This window comes from Babylonia areolata, chromosome 8 (genome assembly GCF_041734735.1).
Source record: "Babylonia areolata isolate BAREFJ2019XMU chromosome 8, ASM4173473v1, whole genome shotgun sequence".
Classification (NCBI taxonomy): Eukaryota; Metazoa; Mollusca; class Gastropoda; order Neogastropoda; family Buccinidae; genus Babylonia; species Babylonia areolata.
The window spans coordinates 14,959,446-14,972,429 of NC_134883.1; the positions used below are offsets into that span (position 1 = coordinate 14,959,446).

The 12,984-nt window shown below is 44.7% G+C and overlaps 1 pseudogene; it reads left to right on the top strand.

The window, feature by feature from the left end:
* LOC143284977 (uncharacterized) overlaps positions 1-12,473 on the top strand; it is a 36,351-nt pseudogene extending 23,878 nt beyond the window's left edge.
* The last annotated feature ends 511 nt before the right edge of the window (positions 12,474-12,984 follow it).

Here is a 12,984-nt window from a genome sequence, read left to right on the forward strand (position 1 = left end):
GATGTCCGTGAAGGGCTGTCACCTCATTGGGTTAAGAGAGCCTACAGGTCAGGATGTCCGTAAAGTGCTGTCACCTCATTGGGTTAAGAGAGCCTACAGGTCAGGGTGTCCGTGAAGGGCTGTCACCTCATTGGGTTAAGAGACCCTACAGGTCAGGATGTCCGTGAAGGGCTGTCACCTCATTGGGTTAAGAGAGCCTACAGGTCAGGATGTCCGTGAAGGGTTGTCACCTCATTGGGTTAAAACAGAGCCTGCAGGTCAGGATGTCCGTAAAGGGCTATCACCTCATTGGGTTAAAACAGAGCCTGCAGGTCAGGATGTCCGTGAAGGGCTGTCACCTCACTGGGTTAAAACAGAGCCTACAGGTCAGGATGTCAGTGAAGTGCTGTCACCTCATTGGGTTAAGAGAGCCTACAGGTCAGGATGTCCGTGAAGGGCTGTCACCTCATTGGGTTAAGAGACCCTACAGGTCAGGATGTCCGTGAAGGGCTGTCACCTCATTGGGTTAAAACAGAGCCTACAGGACAGGATGTCAGTGAAGGGCCTCCACGTCAGTGAGTTAAAACAGAGCCTACAGGTCAGGATGTCAGTAATCATGTCAGTAATCAATCTTTATTATGACTACTTCTTCGTCTTGAGTCAAACAGTATCATTGAAAAGTGATTCAAAAAGCAGGAAATGCAGTAAAGTCTGATGCCACATAGATCTCAATTCATCATCTAGGTTTAGCAGTCACGGGGTTAACCAGGGGTTAAACCTTTTGGTGAACGTGCCTTCTCATTCCTCGCCCCTGGACAGAGAAAGGTAGGACCTTAAGATGATCGCCACTTCAAATCAACAGCTGTATTCAAGAAAGTAGAAAATACACACCTGAATCAACGCGCACTTTAATCTACACCCACGCACATACTCGCTTCAACTCTTCTCGGGTTTTCATCTTATCTTTTCATTTATTTGGGGCTTTACTTACCGTTTCTGTGGTTAATGTGTGTGATTATCAGTCGTCTTCTAAACTGATTTGTGAGTGTGGTTATGACTTATTTTGGATGTTGATGTGGTCAGGGACTTAGTGGCGGTGGTAGAAAATTGCTGGGTAGCCTGCGTGTGGAGGTATTTGATGTTGTCTTTTGCTCGCTCTCTCTCTCTCTCCCTAAGCGGTCTGCCTGCTGCGTGCAAGGATACACTGACTTTACTTGTTAACTGTTTGGTTTGCACTATTCCTTTTGCCATTAGTGTGTGTGTGTGTGTGTGTATGATGGAGTGTAACAGTTGTAGTATTGAGAGTATGTTACTTTGTGGGTTTTGTGCATTGTGTTTTTATCATGATACTGTTTTACGTGTTTCTACTACTTCTTATGTGCTTTCTCGTTTCACTTTAGGTACTGAATTTGTGAAGCGCTTTGAGCTTGCTTATGCTTGAATTATAGCGCTATATAAAAATAAAATTGCATTTTTGACTCACTTGTGTAAACAAAGTGAGTCTATGTTTTAACCCGGTGTTCGGTTGTGTGTGTGTGTGTGTGTGTGTGTGTGTGTGTGTGTGTGTCCGTGTGTTTGTGTGTCTGTGTGTCCGTGGTAAACTTTAACATTGACATTTTCTCTGCAAATACTTTGTCAGTTGACACCAAATTAGGCATTCAGTTCTTTCCAGTCATCTTGTTTAAAACAATATTGCACCTCTGGGATGGGCACAAAAAAATAAATAATGAAGCCTAATTATATCCAAACTGCATTTACTGTTATATTTATATTTTTTGTATTCTCTAAACTTGGCACTTTGATCTCTTATTCTGACACAACAACAAGAGGAGTCATTATTATCATTTTTTGTTCAAACAGGAATTTCTTTTGCTAAGCATGGAATTTTTATTTATTTTGCAAACGTTTTGGTGCAGATAGTAAAAAAGGGAAATTACTCTGTAATTAATGCTAGGGGACTTAATTTACCACAAGTGAGTCTTGAAGGCCTTGCCTATCTGGTCATTATTATTATTATCATTATTGGGCGGTGGAACGGGGTCCAGCGGTAGTGCATCCCACTAGGAAGCGAGTAACCATAGGATCGAGTCCTTCATACCGGGGTTTGTGTTTGCTGCTTCTTCTTCTTCTTCTTGTTTTAATTGTTGTTGCTTGCTCTTTTGCTACCGTGAGTGGTGGTCTGGATGCTAGCCATTCGGATGAGACTATAGACTAAAGTCTCGCCTGCAACAAGCACGAAATGCACGTTAAAAAATAATAATAATAAATAAATAAAAAACAAACACGCCAACAGATGGGTTGTTCCCGGCAAAATCACGTGGAAAAAATCTACTTTGATAGTTGAAACAAATACGTACACTTACTGACGGGATCAAGGGGAAAACAGTATGTACTTTCATGCCCTGCTCTCATGGTGACCTGAGTTTCGATACCCCTCCACTTCTGTGCTTGGGGCGAGTCCTGTCAATGTCTTCGTTGTCGGCAGATTCGTGGGGGGCTGTTGTTTGGGGGACGTGGTGGCGGTCGCCACTCTGGGGGGAGTGGGGGTTAGGGTGGGGGGGGGGGGACGCTCACTCAGTCTGGCTCCGCGACTAAGCCATTATTGTCGTTAGTAGGAGGGTTAGTAGGTGGTGTCCCAAGTACGTTGTATCAGAACAGGCACCACTGAACACCACCGAAGTGACTCAGCAGCAATGCAGGGTCTCCTCTGGTGTGTGGCCTCCTGGCGACCTGACATCGATGGTCCTCTGCGGACTGCCGACGCTAGAACTGTGACGGACGAACCCAGGTGTGGCCGTTGGTGGGGGAATCTAAATGAGCGGTGTGGGAGTAATGTCACTGAAACGGTGCAGATGATGGGGCAGCAAAAAAAAAAGAGAGAAAAAAAACAGTATGGATGGAGCTCTCGCGCTCTCTCCGGGGAAAGCAGCCTGTTATGGTTTTTTCACTGTTGTTCGTGGTTCTACTTTTTTTCTTTCTTTTTTTTAAATTCAAATAATAATTGCCAGATGCATGTTTTTCTTATTAGTTCTGTAATGTGTGCTAGTGTATAGTTGTGTCCAACTTCCACACAGGTAACGAAACCAAAAATTATGAGAAAGAAACTTTGTTTTGATATAACAATAACAGGTTTTTACTATCTTCAGTTTCAGTCCAAGTTCTGTTCCCTTTCTTGGAACAAATTGGAATTTAGACCAACTGGTCAACAAAGAGCACAACAAGTTGCATTCCAAACGATTTCATTCGAACAACCACAAATTTTCCCAGATTACTTTCCCCCTTTTTTTTTTTTTTTTTTTTTTTTTTTTTTTTCTTCAGCTTCCTTTCTTAGTAAGGTTCAATTAAAGTCTCTAGGAAGCTATTTACGGGTCCTTAAATATGTATAAGATTCTATGACGGTGGCTTTCTGGTTTGTTTGTTTTGGGGGTTTTTGGGGGGGTGGGAGGGGTTATGACATTTACTTAGCTGGCCGGGTGAAGTCTTCGCCGTAATTGAAGAAGCGTCTTCTTTTCACTGGGGCGCTGAAGAGGTGACGACCTCCGGCTGGTGAAGTCTGTAGAGGAAGAAGACTTCGTGTAGTGAGCAGGTCGAGTCGTCTTCCGTTCTGCGCCTGAACATAAAGTTCTTCGGGGTTCACAGTCTTTAGAAAATCCCGTCAAAACTTCCTGGCACCAGTTCTTTCTTCTATTCTCTGGGCCGGTCTGGAGCTCTTGATTTCAACAAAATACTTGAGCTCTCCAAAATCCGTTTGATCGTGAATGCAGTTACAGAGGCATTGGCGATGACGCGGTAATAGTCCGTAGAGTTGCGTCATCCTTTGCTTTCCGTAATTTTGACGTCACGTAGATGCGCGATTTCGGCGAGCCTTGTTACACAGCCCAAAGTTTACGTGGAGAAATCTTTTATTGTGACTAAAAGGAATGCAATACGATACGATACGATACGATTCGATACTTTCCGATACACATTACTGTTTTATTCTTATCTCTTCATTTATATCATGTCGTGAAGATCTCACATAAAATATAATTACCGCCATCATTGTCATCAGAATAAGTATTATTATCATTATTATTATTATTATTATTATTATTATCTATCCAGTCGCTGTGTGTGTGAGTGGGTATTTGTTTATGTGTGTGATTACGCATGCGTATGTACGGGTATTTCTTAAAAGAGCAATTTTGTAGTAAAGGAGAACCAGAGTAGAAAGTCTTTGAAGAAGAGTAAAGGGGAGAAAGTAACCCAACACTCTAGAACAAAGAAAGAGAGAAGAGGGAGAGAGAGAGAGAGGGAGAGAGAGAGAGAGAGAGAAGTTGTACAAGGAAAGCTGCAGAAACTTTGGAGTGATCCAGAAGAGAAGCAGCTTTCATAGCCATACATTCTACCCCTCCAACCTGCCCCCCCCCCCCCAACCCCCTCCCCCCCACACCCCTCCCCCCTCCCCCCACCCCCTACCCCTTCAGTGAAGTTGAGACACTCTTAGATCTTGACCGCGTTTCACCTTAATGGAAAATATTGATTTCTCAGCCTGTGCACACCCACGTGCAAGGACACCACACACACACACACACACACACACACACACACACACACAACCCCCACTCACCCCCCCCCACGCCCCCCCCCCCCACCCCCACACACACACACCTCCATTCCCCCCTCCACCCCCCATTCCCCCCACCACACACACACACACACGCACACACTGTGCGCACGCGTGAGGGCAATCAGCCAACCAGACATTTTCTAAACGATTTGTACAACTAGTTTAAAAAGTTGTTGTAGTTCCTTTCGGTAAAGTTAGGTCTGTTGTTAATGGATGAGGATGAATTATTTCTTTGATGTATATTGTCTCTGCCTATCGGTCTTGTGTTGTTGTTTTTTCTCTTTGTTCCTTTGACATCATTCTTATTGTTTGTACGGTATATCGAAAATATGTATGTATGTAAGGTTCCGATGCCTCCAGGGAGCACAAGAATAAAACTTTTTGCCTTTTGCCTATAAATGGGGTCAGTTGATCAACACGCACACAAAAAAGTGAAAAATGCTTTTAACGGATCTCATTCCAATGGGTCAGTCGAATGAACACGCACACAAAAAAAGTTAAATTTGCTTTTAATAGATCTCATTTCAATGGATTAGTCGAATGAACGAGAGAAAAAAGAAGAAGAAAAATAGTGAAAAACAGAGCGAGGATGAAATTAATTTTGAACAGAAGAAAACAAAACAAACTGGAATCATTTATTATACGGAAGGTGAACTGTGAAAAGATAAAAAGTATGAGAAAAAAAATTAGAAATTGTGTATATTGACGTGTGTGTGTGTGTGTGTGTGTGTGTGTGTGTGTGTGTGTGTGTGTGTGTGTTGGTTAGCTGGCTGGTTGGTTGGTCATGAATTTAACAACTGTTCACGAAAGTGATTTTAGACGGTGTGTGTGTGTGTGTGTGTGTGTGTGTGTTGCTTTATATATATATATATATATATATATATATATATATATATATATATATATATATATATATATAACATATCCGTGTTACATTTTAATCAGCAAACGTGAGAGAGCAATTCCTCTTTCGGAGATGAACAAGGTATTCTTGTATGTTGTATCTTGGGTACCTGGTCATGATTCTGACATTCGTCGTATTCATTGTGAACATATTTCCCGATTGTTTTGTGACAAGTAATGATGTATATGACACAACACACGCTTTCGCCTTATCTATTGTGACTGTATTTCCCGATCGTATTGTGTGTGCGGGAGGAAGGTTGCAGAGTGGTTAAGACGCTCAGCTGCCAATACAGAGAGTCCGTGAGGGTGTGGGTTCGAATCTCCCTCTCGCCCTTTCTCCCAAGTTTGACTGGAGAATCAAACCAAGCATCCAGTCATTCGGGTGAGGCGATAAACCGAGGTCCAGTGTGTAGCATGCACTTTGCGCACTGAAAAAGAACCCATGGCAACGAGAATGTTGTCCTCTGGCAATGTTTTTGAAAATAAGAAATCCACTCTGATAGGTACAAAAATATATAAGCACTCAAGGCCTGACTAAGCGCGTTGGGTTACGCTGCTGGTCAGGCATCTGCCTAGCAGATGTTTTGTAGCGCATATGAATTTGTCCGAACGCAGTGACGCCTCCTTGAGAAACTGAAACTTTGTCTCCCGGACAGGTGATGGTGAACATGACTTACAACATTGCCTTCGTTTTATTTAGTGTGACTTTATTTCCCGGTCGTAGTGACAGGTGATGATGTATTTGGAAACAAGAACATACCCAGCATGCACACCCACGAACACGGAGTATGGCAGCCCAAATGGCGTGGTAAATAATATTTAAAAAAAAAAAAAAAACGGTCATACACGAATAATGTTACAATTCTGAGTGTGTGTGTGTGTTTGTTGTGTGTGTGTGTGTGTTTGTGTGTGTGTGTGTGTGTGTGTGTGTGTGTGTGTGTGTGTGTGTGTGTGTGTGTGTGTGTGTGTGAAATCCGATTGAATGACACAGGAAACGAATGATGAGCACCCAGTTGTAGCCGTCAGTCGGCTCATCCCAGGTATACAGCCTGTAGTGCAAATGACCCTCGTGTTTATAAAGCGCTTAGAGCTTGGTCTCCGACCGAGGACAGGCGCTATATAGTTATCCCTATCATCATCACCATCATTCATCAAACATGACCAACACGCACGTTTGTCATTTTTTTGTGACCATCTCGGTCTTTGTCTGTCCCGGAGAGAGGGGTATGATGTATATGTATATATGAGTAACACTTGCATTCGTCACATTCATTGTAACCATCATTTTACAATCGTTTTGGGTTCGAGGCAGGCGATGTTATACACGACCAACAACACATACGTTCTTCTCATTCATTTAACTATAATTTCTCGGTCCCTGTCTGTCTCGTAACGGGTGATTGTGTACATGACCAACAACACTGCGTTCGTCTTCTTTATTGTGACTGTATTTCCCAATCGTTTTGGGTTCCAAACAGGCGATGGTGTTCATGAGCAACAACGCATACGTGTGAGCGACCGCGCGTTTGTGTGCGCTACAGTACCTGATGTAATTTCTCTTTTATGAGATAATATAATCATTCTTATCTTATCTTGATTTACGCGCAATATAATACATGCAGTGTTAACCTTGGTGTATTTCAATATGTTTACAATGATGGTTAATTACAACATTTTGATGAAGTGAATATATACAGTACTTTTTATATGAATGTTTTATATGCTGTTGATTCTTTTTAATTAAGTCATGTTTAATGTTTTGTGTTGAGTGATTGTCTACGTTTGTTTTGCCGCACCTGGTGTAATTTCTCTTAATGAGACAATAAAGTTCTTCTCATCTTATCTTATCTTATCTTATCTTATCTTATCTTATCTTCCTCTTCTGTATTGTGTGTCTCGGACAGGTGGTGATTTGCATGACCAAAAAACACATACGTTCGTCTCATTTATTGTAACTCTAATTCCCCCGTATGTCACCGTGTGTCTCGCACAGGTGGTGATTTACATGACCAAAAAACACATACGTTCGTCTCATTTATTGTAACTCTAATTCCCCCGTATATCACCGTGTGTCTCGCACAGGTGGTGATTTACATGACCAACAAACACATACGTTCGTCTCATTTATTGTAACTCTAATTCCCCCGTATGTCACCGTGTGTCTCGCACAGGTGGTGATTTGCATGACCAAAAAACACATACGTTCGTCTCATTTATTGTGACTCTAATTCCCCCGTATGTCACCGTGTGTCTCGCACAGGTGGTGATTTACATGACTAACAAACACATACGTTCGTCTCATTTATTGTAACTCTAATTCCCCCATATATCACCGTGTGTCTCGCACAGGTGGTGATTTACATGACCAAAAAACACATACGTTCGTCTCATTTATTGTAACTCTAATTCCCCCGTATGTCACCGTGTGTCTCGCACAGGTGGTGATTTACATGACCAACAAACACATACGTTCGTCTCATTTATTGTAACTCTAATTCCCCCCCTTATCTCCGTGTGTCTCGCGACAGGTGATGGTGTACATAGACCAACAACACTGCGTTTATCTTCTTTATTGTTACTATATTTGGCGGTCGATAATGATAATGATAATGATGACAATGTGGAGGCTTATATGGCGCAGTTCCCCACTTTCAAGAGCAGGTTCATCGCGCTTTACAGTAAAAAACCCAATAAAAACCGACAAAAACAACAACAAACAAAACAAAACAAAAAAACTGATGTGTAACATTCTAAATTTAGCAATAATAGTAGTGATGATAATAATAATGAGATAAAACAATTCACCACCGACATACCATGGAGCGATGGCCTAGAGGTAACGCGTCCGCGTAGGAAGCGAGAGAATCTGAGCGCGCTAGTTCGAATCACGGCTCAGCCGTCGATATTTTCTCCCCCTCCACTAGACCATGAGTGGTGGTCTGGACGCTAGTCATTCGGATGAGACGATAAACCGAGGTCCCGTGTGCAGCATGCACTTAGCGCACGTAAAAGAACCCGCGGCAACAAAAGGGTTGTTCCTGGCAAAATTCTGTAGAAAAATCCACTTCGATAGGAAAAACAAATAAAGCTGCACGCAGGAAAAAATACCAAAATATGGGTGGCGCTGTAGTGTAACGACGCGCTCTCCCTGGGGAGAGCAGCCCGAATTTCACACAGAGAAATCTGTTGTGACAAAAAGAATTACAAATACAAATACAAATACAAATTTACAGCACACACAAAAACTGTTGTGTCTCATGACAGGTGATGGTGAACATGCCCAACAACATATACGTTCCTCTCATCCACTGTATCACTGTGTGTCCCGCGACAGGTGATGGTGTACATGACCTACACGTGCAGCTTCCTGTCGGCCTGGTACCTCGTACTGCTCATCGTCGAGCGCTACATCAGCGTCTGCCACCCGCTGCGCGCGCCCGTCCTCTGCACGCGCCGCCACGCGCGGCTGGCTGTAGGCTCCACGACGGCGCTGGCCCTGCTTTTGTACCTACACAGCTTCTTCACCACGCGTTTATCGGCGGCCTACGACAACGACCTCGGCGGCGGCGACGGCGAGGGCGGGGGAGGTGTAGGGGGAGGGTACCTGGACGTCTCGCCGTGCGAGCAGGAGGAGCGGCACCTGCAATTCCTGGCCGTGTTCACCTACGTGGACTTCCTGCTCTCCTTCGTGCTGCCCTTCACCATCATCTTCAGCCTCAACCTCCGCATCATCCTGGCCGTGCGAAGCTTCCGCCGCCGCTACCGCCGACACCACCCCCACCCCCACCCCGCCATGAGGATGGAGGAAGTGGTGGAGGGAGGTGGAGGAGAAGAAGGTGGAGGAGGAGACGGAGGAGGAGAGGAAGAGGAGGAGGAGGAGGGTAATGGTGGGGGTGGCTGTGGCGGTGGAGGGGAGCCGGGTTTAGGCGGTGGCGGCGGCGGGGGGAGGACGGGGGAGAGGAGGAGGAGGAGGGTTAGGGTGTACTGCCTGATGTCCCGGGCCCAGGTGAGGGCCACCAAGCTGCTGATGTGGGTGGCCACGGTGTTCCTGGTGCTCTACCTGCCCAGCCACGCCCTGCGCCTCTACATCCTCATCAGGTAGGTGATGGTGTACATGACCAGCTCATGCTGGTGTGTCAGATGTGTGTGTGTGTGTGTGTGTGTGTGTGTGTGTGTGTGTGTGTGTGTGTGTGTGTGATTCTAATCATTTCAATGTACATAGGCCTACCTTTTCGTGACGTACACAGCTTTAGTTTATTTTTACTTTTTATTTTATTTCAACGTTTACATATTCCAACAGTGAGTTTTTGTACCTGGGTATAGACAAATAAACCAGCCTTGAGTCTTTACATCACAATGTTGACATTCTCAGCTAAACATGTTTTTTTTGTTGAAAATATCTTCATTAAACAAAACACGTAACTCAGTCGCATACAAAACAGCAATAATCACCAAACAAAGAAACACAAAAAGATCAGCAAAACAACACAGTTTATGACATAGCATCTCCGCTGAACCCCACAGGGAAAGAAGAAGAAAAAAAAAAAAAAAAAAAATATATATATATATATATAAACGAGACTATGCTGAAAATGTCGGCCGTTCGGCTTGATTTATCATCCCCAGATTACAAAAAAAAATCGTAAAAAAGGAATAAAAACCAAAAAAAAACAAAAAACATTATATATATATATATATATATATATATATATATATGGAGTGATGGCCTAGAGGTAACGCGTCCGCGTAGGAAGCGAGAAAATCTGAGCGCGCTGGTTCGAATCACGGCTCAGCCGCCGATATTTTCTCCCCCTCCACCGTTGACCTTGAGTGGTGGTCTGGGCGCTAGTCATTCGGATGAGACGATAAATCGAGGTCCCGTGTGCAGCGTGCACTCAGCGCACGTAAAAGAACCCACCGTAACAAAAGGGTTGTTCCTGGCAAAATTCTGTAGAAAAATCCACTTCGATAGGAAAAACAAATAAAGCTGCACGCAGGGGGAAAAAAAAACAACCCAAAAATGGGTGGCGTTGTAGTGTAACGACGCGCTCTCCCTGTGGAGAGCAGCCCGAATTTCACACAGAGAAATCTGTTGTGATAAAAAGAAATACAAATACAAATTTTCCCCCACTCCACCCAGGTGTGAAATGGGTACCAGACGTCGGTTCGGGAAGGTTATTAAAACGACGGAAGGAAGGAACTGGGCCCAGCTTTTCTGTGCCGAGCCCTGGACAGGGATGAAAAGAACAACAACTCACTGCTTCACCGATGGCTGTAAAGGGGTATGGGACCTCTGCCATCAATGGCATGTTGGTGCATCAAGCATCAACTCTTTCGACGATCTTTGACGAGGTTCACTTCTGTGCACACTCTTCCCGTTAAGGACTGCCCACCCGTTTTTCTCTGTGTGTGTGTGTGTGTGTGTGTGTGTGTGTGTGTGTGTGTGCTTGCTTGCTTGCTTGCTTGAGCACGCGCGCGCACATGTGTGGGCGGATCTTTTTTTCCTTCCGTCAATCATTTGGGAGGGAAAAGACCGTCCAACGCTTAGATTTAAATATATTACATCCGTCTGTTACCAGTACCCCCCCCACTCCCACTCTACACCACCCTTCGTACCCCCAGGCCCCTCATCCCCCCCTCCACACACACACACACACACACACACACACACACACACACACACGCACGCACGCACGCACACACACACACGCACACCCTTCCCACATCGACAGATTTGAGAGAGAGGGGGGTTGAGGCTGTCCAGAAAATTGCTGTCAAAATTCACATTTGTTTTTGCCTTTGAAGAAAATGGCCACATCAGAAGGACGGTTCCCACGCACGCACGCACGTCAAAACAGTGCCTCGAGAGTGAGTTCACCTTCCCTTTCAGTCCTCCTCCGTTCTCCTGATGGAATCGTTTGGCTCCAAGAGCCTGGCGCACCCCGTTTTTCCTGGCCGGTCTCCTGTGAAAATAAACAACAACTATCCCTGTACAATCCACTGATCTAAAAAGACAGTGGTACACTTTCATCGTTGTTGTTTCACTCGTCTTCTTCATCAAAGCCCAATGCAAACCCGCGCTTTCCAGTAATCTCACACACATTGAATGGAAAGCATGGTCGATCCATTGCCATGCTTTCTGGCAATGTGCGAGAAAGGGTGGGGTTGTGAGAAAGCATAGGCTAATATCCCCTTCCTCGCACATTGCGAGAAAGCATGGCGTTGTGAGAAAGCATTGGCTAATAGCCTTTTCCTCGCACATTGCGAGAAAGCATGGCGTTGTGAGAAAGCATTGGCTAATACCCTTTTCCTCGCACATTGCGATAAAACATGGCGTTGTGGGAAAGCATTGGCTAATACCCTTTTCCTCGCACATTGCGAGAAAGCATGGCGTTGTGAGAAAGCATTGGCTAATATCCCCTTCCTCGCACATTGCGAGAAAGCATGGCGTTGTGAGAAAGCATTGGCTAATACCCTTTTCCTCGCACATTGCGAGAAAGCATGGCGTTGTGGGAAAACATTGGCTAATACCCTTTTCCTCGCACATTGCGAGAAAGCATGACGTTGCGGGAAAGCATTTGCTAACACCCGCTTTCTCTCAATGTGCTAAAAAGCATGTCGTTGTGAGTTTGTGGAGTTTCGAGTCCTGACCCTGACTAAGCTGGTGTGTGTGTGTGTGTGTGTGTGTGTGTGTGTGTGTGTGTGTGTGTGTGTGCGTGTGTGTGTGTGTGTGTATGTGCGTGTGTGTGTGTGTGTGTGTGTGCGCGCGCGCGCGCGCGCGCGCGTGTGTGTGTGTGTGTGTGTGTGTGTGTGTTTAAGCGTGTTGACGGAAGGCGGGGCGTACAATGACCGGCTCATGCTGGCCCAGCAAATCTGCCAGTTCTTCTACTACATCAACTTCGCCGTCGACTTCTTCGTCTTCAGCGTGACCAGCAAGAGCTTCAGGAGGAACATCGCCAGGTGCCTGAGGAGACTGTGAGCTGTGTGCACGCTGCTGTCCTCCTTCCTCCCTCCTGCCTGACTCTGTCTCCCCCAACCCTTCTTTCTAACACTGTTGTGGTGTTCTACGAGGTTTGCTAACAAGTCTGCTCCTGATCCATAATGCTCTTGGTCGTTTTGGTGGTAGCTAACGATCTTCGAACGATTGTGGTGTTCTCCATTGTTGCTAACGATCTTCAAATGATTGAGTCGCTCTTCATTGTTGCGAACAGTCTTCGACCTGTTGTGTTCTTGGTTGTTGCAAACCGTTTTCGAACAATTGTGAAGAGTTTAATTGTTGCAAACAATTTATGGCCTATTCTGATGTCCTCCATCATTGCTAATAGCCTTCGAATTATATGTATGCTATTGGTATTTGCTGACATTCTTATATTGTTCTAATGATTGTGGCGTTATTCATTGTTGCAGATAATCAAGACAATTTTCATACGATTGTCATGCTCTTAACTGTTGCTAACAGTCTTTAAAATATTATGAATATCCTGATTGTT